The sequence below is a fragment of the Podarcis vaucheri genome (genome assembly GCF_965113315.1).
Source record: "Podarcis vaucheri genome assembly, chromosome: 2".
NCBI lineage: Eukaryota > Metazoa > Chordata > Lepidosauria > Squamata > Lacertidae > Podarcis > Podarcis vaucheri.
The window spans coordinates 86267683-86285412 of record NC_138760.1 but is presented as its reverse complement, the minus strand read 5'-3'; the positions used below and the strand labels follow the sequence as shown (position 1 = coordinate 86285412).

The 17730-nt window shown below is 39.7% G+C and overlaps 1 protein-coding gene and 1 long non-coding RNA gene across 30 annotated transcripts in view; one reads left to right on the top strand and one right to left on the bottom strand.

The window, feature by feature from the left end:
- The window catches only part of CACNA1D (calcium voltage-gated channel subunit alpha1 D), a 201710-nt gene that overhangs the window by 154700 nt on the left and 29280 nt on the right, over positions 1-17730 (bottom strand). The window lies entirely within an intron of this gene.
- Positions 9662-14942, top strand: LOC309525476. 2 transcript variants are annotated; one of them, XR_014216326.1, is made up of 3 exons: positions 9662-9764; positions 12434-12554; positions 13110-14942. It is a non-coding gene; the product is annotated as an uncharacterized lncRNA (long non-coding RNA). The 2 variants fall into 2 exon arrangements; XR_014216327.1 differs by lacking the exon at positions 9662-9764 and adding an exon at positions 10990-11758.

Below are 17730 nucleotides of genomic sequence, written 5' to 3'. Positions count from 1 at the left end.
GCCCCATGATATTCTTGTAAAGAAGCTGGTAAAATGCGGTCTTGACTATGCTACCACTCAGTGGATTTGTAACTGGCTGACTGACCGAACCCAAAGGGTGCTCATCAATGGTTCCTCTTCATCCTGGAGAAGAGTGACTAGTGGGGTGCCACAGGGTTCTGTCTTGGGCCCGGTCTTATTCAACATCTTTATCAACGACTTGGATGATGGACTCAAGGGCATCCTGATCAAATTTGCAGATGGCACCAAACTGGGAGGGGTGGCTAACACCCCAGAGGACAGGATCACACTTCAAAACGACCTTGACAGATTAGAGAACTGGGCAAAAACAAACAAGATGAATTTTAACAGGGAGAAATGTAAAGTATTGCACTTGGGCAAAAAAAATGAGAGGCACAAATACAAGATGGGTGACACCTGGCTTGAGAGCAGTACATGTGAAAAGGATCTAGGAGTCTTGGTTGACCACAAACTTGACATGAGCCAACAGTGTGACGCGGCAGCTAAAAAAGCCAATGCAATTCTGGGCTGCATCAATAGGAGTATAGCATCTAGATCAAGGGAAGTAATAGTGCCACTGTATTCTGCTCTGGTCAGACCACACCTGGAGTACTGTGTCCAGTTCTGGGCACCACAATTCAAGAGGGACACTGACAAACTGGAACGTGTCCAGAGGAGGGCAACCAAAATGGTCAAAGGCCTGGAAACGATGCCTTATGAGGAACGGCTAAGGGAGCTGGGCATGTTTAGCCTGCAGAAGAGGAGGTTAAGGGGTGATATGATAGCCATGTTCAAATATATAAAAGGATGTCACATAGAGGAGGGAGAAAGGTTGTTTTCTGCTGCTCCAGAGAAGCGGACACGGAGCAATGGATCCAAACTACAAGAAAGAAGATTCCACCTAAACATTAGGAAGAACTTCCTGACAGTAAGAGCTGTTCGACAGTGGAATTTGCTGCCAAGGAGTGTGGTGGAGTCTCCTTCTTTAGAGGTCTTTAAGCAGAGGCTTGACAACCATATGTCAGGAGTGCTCTGATGGTGTTTCCTGCTTGGCAGGGGGTTGGACTCGATGGCCCTTGTGGTCTCTTCCAACTCTATGATTCTATGATTCTATGATTCTAACTCCCATGATCCCTAGCTAGCAGGACCAGTTGTCAAGGATGCTGGGAATTGTAGTCTCAAAAACAACTGGAGGGCCGAGGTTGAGGAAGCCTGTTCTAGTGTTATCAGAGAGGGAGAGAAACTTTTCTCTATCCATTTTCTCAATGCCATGCATAATTTTATAAACATCATGTCACCGCTTCTCTAAACTAAAAAGTCCCAAAAGCTTAACAAGCAGTCAACTATTGATTTTAACTAGTTTGTTTTTATTACTATGTATTTCATCATGATATTTTAAATGTTGTAAAGCTGCCTTGAATCCCAACCTAGGAGAAGGGTGGAATATAAATATACTAAATAAATAATAAAAAAGCATTTGGTCGCAATCCTATGCACATGTACCTGAGCATAAGCACCGTGGAATGCAGTGACACTTACTTATGAGTAAGCATCCTTTCTCTTAATGAAATCAATGCTTTTCACTTGTGTTTCTAGAGTGTCAGCCTCATCTCGTGTTGCTTGCGTACACAAAGAAACAAATGTATAAACATAGCAGGAATTTAATGTGTGTTTGTGAATTTTACCTTGTGCGTGTGTGTGTGTTTGCATTTGGTGTTCATAAAAATATGAACTTGTCTTATAAGAAAAACTGCACACACAGATATAGTACTCCTACACATACTATGCCAATGCTAAAATGTTTGTAAACAGGAGCTACCTCACCAAAATGCTACTCAAAGAAATCACTATGACAATAAATAAAACATTTAAGACTTCAGTTCCTTCCTCCATAGAAAACTGATTAGACCAAACAGTGAGGCATTACTGTTCCATCAGTAAAGAGTATCTTTGGGTCTATCTCACTTTAGTCATAGAAGGCCATGGTGTCTGAGACTGTCCCCGTTCAAACTCAAAGCTGAACGTTCACGAAAGCTACCCAGCTTTGCCATCTGGAGCTAATTGACAAAAGGGTAATAAAAGCAACCTGATTCTAAGGATTTGATGAAGAGGAAGGACATAAAGAGTACAAAACAGCCCTGCTGATCAGACCAAAAGTCCAAGGTCCATGCAGGCTAGCCTCCTGTTATTCCAGTAACCAATCAGATGCTTCCAGAAAGCCTACAACCAGAGCATGAAGGCAGCAGTCCTACTGCACTCCAGCTCCCTAGCAACTAGCATTATTCAATGGCATACTGCTTCTAAACTTGGGAGGTTCCATATGACCATGTTTACTTACTGGTCATTGATAGATCATCTAAGCTAGTAGTTGGCACCACAGATGTGGCACAAAGTACAGTGGTGCCCCGCAAGACGAATGCCTCGCAAGACAAAAAACTCGCTAGACGAAAGGGTTTTGCGGTTTTTGAGCTGCTTCGCAAGACAAATTTCCTTATGGGCTTGCTTCGCAAGACGAAAACGTCTTGCGTTTTTTGCAAGTTTGTTTCCTTTTTCTTAACACCGTTAATACAGTTGCGACTTGACTTCGAGGAGCAACTCATAGAACGCGGTGTGGTAGCCTTTTTTGAGGTTTTGGGTGATTTTTGAAGCTTTTCCAAAACTTTTCTGACACCGTGCTTTGCAAGACGAAAAATTCGCTAGACAAAAAAACGCGCGGAACGAATTAATTCCGTCTTGCGAGGCACCACTGTATCATGTTTGTTGTGAACATAATGAAGAAGCACTTTCTTTTGTGTCTGTCCAGAATTTACTGCCAATCAATTGTATTGGATTACCATTCTCTTCCTGGCTTACTCAAATCTCCTTTCAGCGAAGCTCAGTTAAGAAATATGGATACAGAAAAGTCAGCCATAGGTATACATTTTATATTGCATATGTCCAAGTTAAGATTTTTTGCTGCTTATATGTTTACTATAACCTGTATTCCAGGTTTGAATACAGTGGTACCTAGGGTTACATACGCTTCAGGTTACATAAACTTCAGGTTACAGACTCTGCTAACTCAGAAATAGTGCTTCAGGTTAAGAACTTTGCTTCAGGATGAGAACAGAAACCGTGTGGCGGTGGCGCAGTGGCAGCGGGAGGCCCCATTAGCTAAAGTGGTGCTTCAGGTTAAGAACAGTTTCAGATTAAGTACGGACCTCCGGAACAAATAAAGTTCTTAACCTGAGGTACCACTGTATGTTTGTTTTGTATAGTTCTTAAAAACTAATGAAATAATGTTACCCAAAAATTGCATTGGATGACCCTACAAGAGAGAAATTTCTTTATCCATGTTGTCCAGACCTTACATACAATTTATGAGCTTCTACCATGTCACTCTCTTGTTCACTTCATTCCTAAATTAAAAGCCCCACCCCAAAGCCTTTCCTTTAGAGGAAAGGATCAAGCCAAAATATGTAGACTGCTAGGCATATTAGCAGTGCTATATGTACTGCATGTGTAACAGTGTTAATACCACAAATTGTATATATCTTTTAGTCATGATATATCATCAACATTGTCGTAATATTTTTCTTCCAATGTAAAAAATTGCAAGCGCACATATTTTTAGTAATACAGAAGTGTTCTTATTGAAGCCATTCTTCCAGATTTTTTAAAAAAGTGAGTTATGGAGGTGGCACAACATACAAAAGAATTACCTCAAACAGAGAAGTCTATAAAGAAAAATCATCCTTAATATATGTTTTCCTTCAGGCAGTATGTGAATATTGGCTGGAATCAATAGCAGTAATTGGTCAGACTCAATGGAAATGCTGTTTTCACAACAATTCTTCTAGATAAAAACAATGTAATCAGTTTTGGATGGTCACAGCATACAAAAGAATGATATCCAGTAAACCATTTTTGAAGAAAAAATATCCTTAATATATGCTTCCCTCGGGTTGTGTGTGTTGCCTGGGAACAACAGCAGTTAAGAGTCTGCACACGCTCACCTGGCTGATTATCTGTGTGTGGTAAAGGAGCAGGAATGTTCACCCGTTGTTTGTGATGAGTAGTGTGTGGTATAAGTCTGCAGACATGTAGTCTTGATTGTGCAGTATGTCCCTCTTTTCACTGAGGGCTTCTTTTACTTGAGCCTTTATGTGTAAAGGCCACTCTACCACCATTACGACCATTACCTTGTGAGATTTATGACTGGACTGAATTTAATCATATGGATTGCTGGCTGTTTTAAACTATGTGTGATGCAGAGTTCTGATTGTAGAATGTGTGCTTCTAATTTTTAAAAAGTTTGGCAATATATAAAATAGATAATAAATACCAACTGGGTGAAGCGCAAGCAGCATCTCAGGAGTTTATATTATTTGTCAACAATGGATATTAGCAACAATTATTATATTGTTTATGAGTTTGTGGGTGCCAGACACCTATAATCCCTGGGGCCAGCATGTGTTAGAATTTAATCAAGCCTTAGGAATCCCTGGATTCAGCAAGTCCTAAAAGACAAATCAGGCTAGCTTCCTCATGAGGTAATCGCCTAGGGTGATGGGTCCCCATTATGAAAGCAATGGAGAGAAGGCTTCTCTGCCAGATGGCTAATGGGTGGGGCCCCTCGTGCAGCTTTTAGATAAAAGAACAAAGCCGGAGTTGATGACAGAGTTCGCTGTAATGTGACCTAGAAGCAATGTTGCAAGCTGGAAAGCCAGAGTGGCAAAGAATGATGTTTGATTTCTGTTTGAATTCAAGGCTGTGGCTATGACAGAAGCAAGGTGATTATGCTGTGAACGCCTCCATTGTAGGCCCAGCTTATACATGTGTGTGTAAATAAACCATATATCATAAAGACACCATAGCCTCTGCTGTACCTTATTCCCAAAGGGGAACATGGACCCAGGGTAAGTGCCTGGAACCGGCATGTAACAGCATCCTACCCAGAACTGCATTTGATGGCCCACTACTGGTGCTAATTCAGCAATGCTTATGACAGGGGTGGCTAGCTTTGGCTCCACAAGAGGCTTGTGTTCCCCTGAAGGTCCTCCCAAATTTTCCATCTAATTCTTTTTATATTAAGACATTTTATATATATATATATATTAACTCAGGAGCAATTAACTCAGTATTACTCAGGAGCAATCAATTGTGTGTGTGTGTGTGTGTGTGTATATATATATATATATATACACATACACACAATTGATTGCTCCCAAGTCATCTGCTGTGATGCCATGAAAACAAAAGTTTATTTGTGCCCCCTCAGAGGCCTTCTGAAAACCTCCTACCTTTTAAAGAAATTAATGATTGATTTATAATTTAAAAAAATAATATTTTACTGACTGTTCCCATGGTTACCTCATTATGATACTTTCTTTCTGCCCCACTCCATTTGTCCTTTAAAAAAAACAACCGCTTGGTCACATCCTACTTTGTCAGTGTGGTCCTCTGTCCTAAAAAAGATTAGCCACTCCAGATTTTAAAAAATTATACAATCACCAATTACTGCAGTTGTGAACATTCATTGTGCTTGTTTTGCATACTTTTAAGCTCTGCTTGAATGGTCTCAGACTGTACTTTTTGCACTTCACTGCCACCTGACGCCAGCTTCTCCATTTGTTTCCTTTACATCTCTGTGCATATGCGCATGCCAGCTGAGGGTTAGCCTGAGTTGTAGCCTACAAAGGCTTACACCATAGAAAATACATTACTCTTGAAGGTATCACAAACCACTTCCTTTTTATAATGGTAAAATTTTGGATTCTGTACCTAACAAGAGAGGAAATTCTAAGAATTTGTGTAAACGGCCATTTAATTTCACAACCCTTCAGAATTTTTCACATCAAGAATAAGGCTATGAAAAGAAGTAGTCTTCCTGCAGAGCTTTGGGTTTATTTTTATTCCCCTCTGTAGTGCATTGGCGTGTTGTTTTTTTCTTTTTGAATCTAGGAACCAAATAATCTCTTTATCAGTCTCACCCAGCTAATATCCAAGTTCTCCTCACCTTGGTTCTATAAGGTTTGATTCCACTGGCTATGCTCATAACAACACACAGGCTGAAGCCACAGCCAGATTTATTATGACTCTTCATAACTACATCTAATAAACTGAGTTCTAGTCCATGAAAGCTTCTGCCACAGTAAATCCAATGGTCCTTAAAGAGCCACCAGATTCTTTGTTATATCCTGTAGTTGATGACATACATTAAAAAGCTTTTTGCATATAAGTTCCATTGAAACTAATGGGGCTTGCACAAAAGCATGTTTTAGCAGACGTTCTTGGTAGATTATGCTGTGCATTTCCCCCCTCAAAAATAAACAAGTAGCAAGGGAAGGCTTCCATGGAATGTACTTTCTGAGCTGCCACTTCAAATAAACAGAGGACTTTAAAATGTTTAACCAAAACAAATTTCTTAGAATGTGTGATGTAATCAGATCTTCTCCAAAATGCCTCATTGCCTTTAGGAGTTAGTTTTGAGTTTTTAAACTTATATCATGTTCACCCAGAGAAATGTAACAACTTAGGTCCTCTAAGCATGGGGAGGGGTTTGCATCTTAAAATGGTGGACTGGCTATTTTTTAAAATAACATTACAGATTTGAGCATGTATCATGCAGATATATTTTGGCATGATTTTTTTTTTTTAATTAAGAGTCTGCTGCACTTGCAGTGTCCTTCCTTTCTATTAATTACAGCCAAAGTCAATCTGTTAGTGCCAAGAGGCTCAGGCTCTGAATGCTTCTAGAGGGAAGATAGTTGCGCAAATACCAGGAAGTCGAACAAGCTCACTTGCCAAGAACCAGTAGTAAGCACTTTGTGGACTGGCACAAGTCCACAGACAAGTGGTTCAAAGCCACAGTAGTAATGCATCCAGCAGTGATTTTATTATTATTAATATGCTATGCATAAGCAGGAACTTCACTGTTACATACGCTGTTATATGAATGTTTCCCAAATGGTCCCTCAATATATATTTTTAAAATTGAATTAAATGTCAGTTCCTTGTTATTTTAGAAAGTCTTCTTTATACAGGAATTCTACCAAAGTCAATTAAGTACTAATTGATAGAGAAAACAGTACTGATTCTGAACAAGCATGATTTTACATCTATATTTTAAAGTGGTCCTTTCTCTTCCTTGCCAATAATCTTAAAGTCATGTGAAGTTCAGAACCCTGAATTAGAATCTCAATTCACCACTTTGGATTGGATTTGATATCCCGCTTTATCACTACCCGAAGGAGTCTCAAAGCGGCTAACATTCTCCTTTCCCTTCCTCCCCCACAACAAACACTCTGTGAGGTGAGTGGGGCTGAGAGACTTCAGAGAAGTGTGACTGGCCCAAGGTCACCCAGCAGCTGCATGCGGAAGAGCGGGGACACGAACCCGGTCCCCCAGATTACGAGTCTACCGCTCTTAACCACTACACCACACTGGCTCAGTGATCTTGAGTGATCTTGTTGCAAAAAAACCAAAAAAACCTCTGTAGTCAAAAACGTGCATGGGAAAATTACTGACTTACATAGCCTTAAAATCTCTCAGAACAAAGCTGACTTGCAGCTGCAAGTGTCTACAGCCGGTTGGTAGTAGACAAAAACACCACCCAAAATACGTGGAAGAGTGATATAAACCAGACAAATAAACAGTGGAGGACCAACATTAGGTGTGGAAGGAAAGGTGGGTGCTGCTGCTTCCTTTAATAAAAGCTACTGTTCTTTTAAGAAACAATTGTGGGCTAGTTTAAACAGCCATATTCATTGCTTTATCTCTCAATAATTAATTACACAACACTTTTATGATTCTCAGCCAAATGTGTGAACTGATTCCTTTGAGAAGCATTGTGTTGTGTTTGAATTGCCTGTTAACTAAGCCAAAGTACATGTAATTGAAATAATCACTTACTCTTCCCCACCTACCCATGTCTCCACTTCCACCTTCCTAAATAAATAAGAAGGTTCAATTAAACATTTAACCACACCTGATGTGACAGCCAGCAAGTGATTAATATTCAAATGTGAACAAGCCCTAATGAATCTTAATGAGTCCTGGTGCCTCAATAAAACAGAAGCCCCAGTACTCTAAACAACTGGATAAAATCTACAGGAGATCTACAGGAGATCTTGGATACATGACTTGATCATTTTTACAAATTCTTTGGTATAGTGCCAACATAAGTGTATTTGGTTCTTCAGAAAAGCAGAATCTTGTTAATATGCACCAGTAGTTTTTCAAACTCTGCTCTTAGGAGACTTGGGGTTCTCTGGAAATTTATGGGTGGGAAGAGAGAGCTGAAAGGACTAGGTGACAGACAAGGTTCCGTGTGGAGTCAGTGTGGCCAATATCATTTTTTGTGTGTGTGTGGCAGTGAAGTTTGACCTTGTCCTGATGCTACACTAGTGCAACATCTAGAGCAGGCTTCCTGAACCTGGGCCCTCCAGATGTTTTTTGAGACTACAATTCCCATCATCCCTGACCACTGGTCCTGCTAGCTAGGGATAATGGGAGTTGTAGGCCAAAAAACATCTGGAGGGCCAAGGTTGCGGAAGGCTGATCTAGAGGCACCTTGACTTAATGGTGGAATGCCACTCATCAGGACACAATGCATGGGGTCTTCTGAGTGATCTTATGAGTTATTTTCCAAGACAGCAATTCCTAAGATCAAGGAATTAATCATTTTATAAAACAAGTTTTCAAGATTCATACACTGAGCCCAGGTACATTTTGCAACAGTCATATAAACCAAGATGCAGTGGTAAAAATCTCCTTCTCAAACAGTTAGCTGATGTATTTTAGACAGTTATTCCTGGGACACAATAACTTTGCCCCCCACCCCAGCCTTTATTTACTAAAAGTTGTTTCTTCTCCATTAATAGCCATATGAAAAACCTACACTACATTACTAACTCAATTCCTTTAAGGAAAAAAGAGGGAATTTAACTCTATAAACGTGGACATTCATTAATGTTCAAAAATATTGATGCTATGTTTCCCATTGCCTTTTTAGGCTAATCCCAATAGTTACAAAAATAAAAGAATATTACAATGTCAGTAAATAATATTTTAACAGAGTCTTGAGAAAAAGAAGTGAAAACAGTAAACAAAACATGTTTATGACAGTATGTCAACTACAAAGGCTTTTTCATCATTTTGTACCACTTAAACTTTGCAAACTGTCTAGAACTGTTTATATTCTTTCAAACAGTTGGGTACAAAGCTTATGAGTTTTCTCTTGATCTTGAAACAAGAAAAGTTTTAAACCTCTCAAAGAGAATTGAAATGTCAGAAGTTTAATAACTAGAGTGAAGCGAAGTCTTTAAAAATAACCAAGTATTTATATATTTGGTCAAATGCTTACATTTAAACCACAATCCTAGCATATCTGCTTGAAGTAAGCCCTGTTCAACTCTATGAGTAAACCTGAATCTGTAATATATATGGTTATTCATATCTATGTGAGAGATCCTTGCCATTCCGCTCCCTTTCTCCTTAACATTGGCAGGTCACAATGCTGGAGAATCTCTCCTTCTATAAGACTCTGAAAAGGTTCAGAACTCCTCTTAGAACCTAGACCTGCAACCCCCTATGCCACCATGGCATCCTAATGAATAGTCCTGAGCCTTTTTCTCCTCTGCCTGCCCTGCCCTTCAGGCTCCTGTAATTACTCTCCCCTGTGCCTTCAGCTATTTTGCTTCAAATCTGCTGTCTTCTGAGAGCCCATCTACACTTCCGTTTGCCCTGCTTCCATTTCCCTCAGCAAAATCCACAAACAGCAAGTGGGTTTTCCACAGATTGCCATTTGTTCTGATTTAGCGCTAAAGATTGGCTTTTCTGTGAGAAAGTAGTGGGGCAAAGGCAAAACCACTCAGACCTGTGCTCTCTAGTCATAGGCAAAAGTGTGGACAGGCCCTGAGTTTTCCTCTTAGCCAGCTCTCTAGATCTCTCTTAGGCCCTGTTTTAATCCCATACAAATTTACTTCTTTTTCTTACGTTCTCATAGAAGGTAGGAACTATTTTGTCACTGTTTTGTTTCCTGAGCAATTGGAACAATTGCGCACTTGGTGTAGCATCACACCAGATCAAGAAGTTCACGCCAGAGTCTTCACTAGTACTAGAGAAATACGATATACAGTAGGTTGTTTCTTGTTGTGCTTGAAGAGGGAGGAATGCTGAATATCCTCAGATGGAAATATCTGCTAGGACTGAATGTCCATTTACATTTTAATACAGCAAGTATAGTAAGAAATAAAAGAGGCAATAAAATACAAGCAAAACCAATAGAATATTTTAATGTGATAGGCACGCCTGTTGTGTTAAACAAAGCTCTTTAATATTCAGTGTAATATTTGTCAGCTTGAGTATTGGGACAGATTCAACATTCGTCCTGATTCTGCCAATGTATTGACTCTCTATTCCTTTCAGGCCTTGTCAGCTTTTTCCTACTCAGGAGATTCCTCCATCTTGGTGCCAGTTGCAGCTCTAGTCCTCTGAGAAAGGCAAATCTCTCTCCCCACCGCCAATCATTTCCTGTCCATCCCAATCACCTCCTGGGCAGACCACAAAATTTGGAGAATGACAGAGCAGCCATTGTGTGTGTGAAAGAGAGAGCACACTCACTCACACACAAGAGTTCTTCACAAATGTGTAGCTATGCCTCTCTGCAGAGCTGCCACAACAGACCATCTGAATGAAGCCCACAGTCCACTTGTGGTCTCTGGACCACACTTTAGTAAGTCCTACAGCATGGTTCAAGCAAGGAGCAAGGGGCACCATGCCAGAAGCGCATTCAGCATGAGCAATCTTATTTAGTAAAAAGAAATAGAGGTAGCTGTAGCAAGTAAGCTGGGCCGCAGAAATAAAAGCAATAAATTGTTTCACATGCTATGTTGTGGGCATCCTTACCACATTTCAAAGTATTCTACATTCCCCACACAAATAAGAATTAAGCCACTAAAGGTTTCTATTTTTATTTTTTAAAAATTCCAGCATGCTTCCATGCAGTGTATCTGGCACCTTTCCCAGAGGTGTATTTAGTAGGTCACCTGTGTGCCACTCCACATATCATTTATGGCTGAAACCAAGGGAGGCCCAGGGGTCAGCCACAAATCCATGCCTTTGAATGCTACTGAGTAGGATCCCTCTGATGTTCTTGATAACATATTATTTCAATTTACACCAGCCTATGATTAAAACATGATTATATAATTGGGCTTCAGCTAATTGACTTGGATACACCATACACAAAATATACCAGTAAAAATAGCACACACATTTTACTTTGCTAAACTGTACTGGAATGCTGCAGCAGCTGCTATCTATTAAGCCACTCAATTATCTTGAATAGATACTGAAAACACAGTAATAAAAATGACACAATCTTCCTTTTTGGGGGGTTTCTGCTTGGGTTTCTTAAATGAGTGGTGAGTAGTATATAGAGTATCAACCCACTCATGCCTCCTGTTACTTCAGTCTGAAGTAAATACCAAGGAAGCAAATTAAGAAGAGATTGCTAGAAAGAGGACATAAACGTATTTACAAGTGATGCAGATGCATGGTAAAATGGTTGCCTGTACAACCAAATTCAAATAGGGCCGTAAAGCTAAATGGAACACTAGACAGTATGAACTTGGTTCTAACTCTCTTCCACACCAGCGCTGCAATATTTGACGTTTGTTCTCATTGTTGTCACTTGTGAAATGGCCTTCAAGCTCCAGATCCTGGTAGTCCAGTTAAAGGAAAAGGAAACAGCATTATGGAGTCATGGGGACAAGTGAGTAAAACTCACTTGCAAGGAGATCTGACAGTGAATGGGAGTCCAGGTAAAGGGACAGGAACTGAAATCTGATAGGATGGCAGGCAGTTATGTATAATTAAAGTAAGGAGGGTTATGGAACAAAAAGCCTCATCATAAGCAGAATGTCAGTTAAATTGGCCACACTGAAGCTATGCCCACATATAGCATTTGGTGGGGGCACACAAAACAGGTCAGCCTTCAACCTTCCTAGTACTCTATACAAATGTTAGAATAGTGGCCCTTAGCTCAAGTGTGTAGTACCTTCATTATAACACTTCCCTCTGAGGACCACTATATCTAGGGGTGGCCCTACATCTTTCTAATGTATAAGAAGGCCAAGAGGGTAATCCTAAATGGGCAACGGCGGCAGCTGAATGGTGAATAATCTGCCACTTTCAAAACACTGCCAGCTTGCAAGAGACAGGGACATTTTAAAAAGTTAACTTTGAAGTTCGCTCATTTCAACAGCACTACTCTGAGGATGACTAACATTGGGTATCATCCCTTGAAAGCAAGCTTTCTACTGATGTATGGGCAACTCCTAAATAATCCAAGTACAAAAGCATGAGCTTTCCCAATAACTGATAATTTAAAAAGAGAACCAGAATAATTGGGCCACATAACTCCTCTCCACACTTTGCAAAAACTCAGGAAGAAAAGCTGGACTGGTGATCAATTCAACTGAAATTTGGTGGAAGGCTGCTTTGCTGGAAGGTTGCAACATGGATGCCATGGAAGAATTCATTGTCAGGACTTGGGATCATAAGAGCAGGTAAACTGGACAGACAAATTGCTGTTCTAGGCCTCTGAACGCATTCAGATGATGGAGGAAGTTTGTGTTTACTGTAATTCTTAGTCAACATTCTTTCTAGGGACTTAAAGCGGAACATGTAACTTTTACCACTGTGGATTTATTGCAACAAAACAAAACAAAAAAACCTGTCCCTAAGAGGCTCACATGATAATGTTATTATGTAATGCAGAATGAAAATAAGGGTGTTCTACAAATAATGTGAGGCCTCAAGTTCTACCAGTAGCTATAAATTATTATTTAGATTGCTATTTTAAAAGGGAGATTTATTTATTATTTCCTTCCCTCTGCAAATACATTTCATTCTAAATCACTTGCAAACCCTAGCAACTTTGGAGCTTACATTATCGCTACTGTTTAATAATGCTGTTTATTTTACTTATATGCAGGGGTACAGAAATCTGGCTTTAAAATTGGGGTCAATGACTGGGGCCAAGTTACTGGAGACAAGCCAGTGTGGAGACAAAACCAGTCTTTGCTCCTACCATGTGCCTTTTGTCCTTCCTTTAATTTCAGAGTTAAACTTCAGCCCTCAGAAGATAAGGCGTAGTGGTTGAGTGGCTGTGAACATATATAGAGGAATGAAAAAAGTTAAGGACGCATGAGGAAGGAAATCTGACTACACCAGTGAGAAGATGCTTCTGCATCTCAATCTTGAAGGAAAAAAAGACTATTAAAATATTGTGCAACATTAATAAATAGGTAATATAATACTTAAGATTGCACGTGATTAACAAAACAATCCTAAATACAAGAATCTGACGTTGATGGCGTAAATTATGGGGGCTTAATTTAGGAGGAATTTGACTTGCACCATCTTTTTGGCCGGCTTAGTTCCACAGCATGGGTAGACAAACTAAGGCCCGGGGCTGGATCCGGCCCAATCGCCTTCTAAATCCAGCCCATGGATGGTCCAAGAATCAGTGTGTTTTTACATGAGTAGAATGTGTCCTTTTATTTAAAATCCAGCTCTGGGTTATTTGTGGGGCATAGGAATTCATTTTTGTTTTTGTTTTCCAAAATATAGTCTGGTCCCCCACAAGGTCTGAGGGACAGTGGACCAGCCCCCTGCTGAAAAGGTTTGCTGACCCCAGTTCCACAGGGTTGCCAGGTCACATGACTGGGCTGAAAGGGGTTTGGAGTGGGTGTAAGCCTCTCCTTGTCCTGTCATGCCTCTGCCACACCCTGTAACTCTGCTTTTTATGGACTTAGGGCAACATTTTTCTGGACCATGATGATCTTTGGTTTAGATGTAATTGTAATTCAACCATTACCTTTTCAGGTGCCTCCAATTGGCATTTGTTGAGCTGAACTAGATAGACCTTTTTGTATGACCCAGCAGGTTTCTTCCTATGTTCTTATCTTTAGGTGTATTACAGTAGCCAAGATTTATGCCAGGTAATTCCTTAGCAGTCTTAAATTACAAGCATCCCCAAATGATAATTTTGTGTAAGAGACTGAGCACAGGGGAGACACATCAACCACAGACCTCTAACTGTACCAATTAATTTGTAAATATACAAAATGGCAAGAAAAAGCATCTCTGTGTAGCCTTCACAGACTTGCCTTCTGCCTTAATAATGTGTGGTACATTATAATATCCTACTCTTGTCGCCTCCAGCTGATTATAGCCCAGGGCCACCAGCAAGTGGATGCTTTTAGCTTGCATGCTTTTCCTGTTTGCATTTATAACCAGTTCACGTTTCTTCTTTCTAAGTCCACCTGGAGAGAAGTCGTGTGAAAAATTACTGTTAACACAAGTGAAACAAATGTCATCTGCAGAAAGTCATCTCTCATCCTCTGAGCAGTGTAAATCAAAGGAAGTCAGAAGAGGTGATAACCATGTTTTATTAAAGAATGGGAAAAGCATGAAGGATAGTCCCTTATGATTAGCTCTTTCCCTTCAATGTGTTTCTGCAAACCACCCCCTAAACCCTTCAAAAGGTTCTGCAGAAATTCTGTTGTACACTTCACTACTATTCTTTACTGCTTATTGAGGGCATGGGGACATTGTGCAAATATAAGGACACAACAGCTTGAAGCTTTCCCCCCCAAGCAGCTCCTTAAACAGCCTGCCCCCACATGCATATTATTTGAATGTAGGTCCCATTAATTTACAAATGAACTTACTCTCAAGTAAGTACACCCTGGACTGAAGCCTAAAAGTTGTTTTTTCAATAGTAAGACTTGTATTTATAGAATCACAGAATTGTAGCATTGAGACTCCAAGGGTGATGTAGTCCAGACACCTGCAATAAAGGAATCTCAATTAAAGTATCCAGGACTGATGGCCATCCAACCTCTGCTTAAAGACTTCCACCACCTACCGAGGGAGTCTGTTCCACTGCTGAAGCTTAGATTTTTCCTCCCCGCACAAAAAATTACTTTTGTATGCTGAATATTAGTAAAATATAGAATTTTCAACACACAAAACTGTTTCAATGTCTTTAAAAGTATTGTCTCTGTCTCAGAATTTCTGTACTTTATTCTTTCTGTTTGTAGTGACAACGCAGCCACTTCACAACTTTACTTGCAGTAAAAGTTAATATGCCTTGCAAAGTTAATAGTCTCTTAAAATCTGGGAATGAGAAGTACATCTCAGATAAGCTATTCAGAAGAAAATGGGAGAATATTTCTTGTATTTTTATTAGGTAATAATGTCTCCAACACCCTCTCCACTCCACAGTGCCTTTACATAACCAGCTTATGGAAATAAACTCTTATCAATTACCCTTTAATGCAAAATATGAAACCAATAAAAGCTAGCACAATCTCTTGGGGCAGAATTAAAAAGCAATGTAACATCAGGGCTGATGTCTGGCACCTGGAAATCGGCAAGCATTTTAGCCAATGATTTTCAGTACTTTCGTTATTGTTGTTGTTGTTGTTATTTAGAATCCCTCCTGCTTCTCTTATTAGTGACTCTCAAGGTAGGAAAGAGTATTTTAAAACACCAAACACATTAATACTCACAAAATTTAAAGTTATGTCTGCCAGTGGATATGTATATTTTAGATACTAAAGTACTGGGGGGAAATCTAAATAGTTTACAGGATTAGTAAACACTCATGAATATAATTAATATTTTTACTAGTATGAAAAAACTTGTTTGCCAAGAGGTACATGCGTGGGATCCCTAGCAGATGACAGAGAGGGGGCTGTAGCGTTTGCCTGACCTCATGGTAAGTACGGTAGGTCAATGATGCTTACTGGGAAAGAGAGAGAGAGTGGGGGGGGGGCAAGGCAGCAGGGAGGTCAGCACTGAGCAAATGCACTGATGGAGCCAATCCAGAGCTTCTGCTGGTACATTTGCAGTTGCACAGCACCAACCTTCAAGCCACCTTTCGCCTCCCACCCTCCCTTCCGGGAAACATCAGCAACTCCATTGTCAGGAGGCCAGATAAGCCCCTGAAGACAGATCCATACAAATGTCTTAGGCTTGGGAGAACTTCATTGCAGCCAGTTCATTCTCTAACTAAAAACATACCTGAAAGGCATGATCTATATTTTAGTGATTCTAACTGCATTCTCCTATGCTTTGCTATAAAAGCATAGAAGAATGCTCTTTAAAGAGATAGGAAAGGATGCTTCTAAATATTCTTAGCAATGACCTTTTAATTCTTGGCTCTAATCAAGCAAATATTTTTTTTTTAAAAAAAGCATTAACCCCAAGCACATGTATCAATACACTCCATTTATATTCTGCACAAGGTGTTCAATAAAATGCATTGCTGCTGCTTCTTCAACTGCTTTACAAATGTTCAAGATTTAAAATAAACAAATTAAGAATTATAGCTACAGTTAACTAACTACCATGTTGTCAAAAACAACTGCAACTATAAGTAAATCACCCAAAAGCAGAGACACAGAATAAATATAACCATCCTTTGCAGCTAATATGCTCTGACACTGCAAAACAGACATCTGGCTATACAAAGTTGACATGTATTTAGATATTATATAGGAAACACTGCAGGCGCCAACCATGTGATTTATAAGAAGCTACATTCTGGAAATACTTTGCTTAGAATCGTAAGATGGGGTTGCAGTATGTACCACAATAAAGCCATCTCATTTCTTATATTCTTTTTCTAAACGTTAATCAATCACACAAAATATTTGGGAAGGACTGAAGGCTTCATTTTCATTATTTTAAACCAATAAGATAAATTCTTAATTCATTATTATTTTAAAAATTTCTAAATGCTTACAAATACTAGATGGCAGTTGAAATTGCCACCTAATGTAACATAAATGAGTGAATTAAAGAGACTTGTAGTTCTCTTATTCTTTAAATTAGAGTTTAAATAATTAATTGATGCATTAACGCTGATCCAGTGACATAAAAGGATGCAAAATCTTCTCCCTCAACTCTGAAAGACTCTGCTAAAGTCAAATAAGATACTGTTTTGTGAATTAGCATCCCTCTTGTTTAATGATTTTGAGGTATACTACAGTAATGACAAGCAAATCCTATATTCCTTTCACAGCTGCCCTCTACACATGAAAACATAGCTAGAAAGTCATGCTTACAATTGGTCCTCAACTTGGAAAAATGGCTAAGTTGAACTTCAACCCTGAAGGAAGAAGCAGAAGAGCTGGTCTTCCTTTAAGAACTAGAATTGGGAGGGGAAATGCAAAGTGACTACCTATGCCCAGAGAGCACCACCTGAGTGTATTCTGAAAGCAGGCTTATTTGTCTTAATTTTCCTGATAAGCAGACAAGAATAGGTGGCTGCACACCGCTTATTGAGCACAAAACAGTTGGGAAAAGATGTCTGCTAAAATCCTTACTGATTATTTCACATCACTGTACTGGAGCAGTGGGACACAGTGTGTGGTAAATCCCACATGGAAGAAACTGAGAAGGGACAGGGGAAAAGAGGGGTGTACTATTATACAATGTCCCTACTATAAACTTCTGTCACCTCTCTATCCTTCCTGCCTTCCTAGACCACACTCACAGGGATTATAAACCTCTGTTCCCCTCTTGCATGCCATAGGGCTGCCTTGGAAACTGGCTTTGCTTTGAATAATTTTAAAATGCAGCTGCTCTTTAAATACTGTATAATACTATAATAAAGAGGAACGGAACAGCTCAGGTGTGATCAGAGCTATACAAAGAGAACTAGTTATC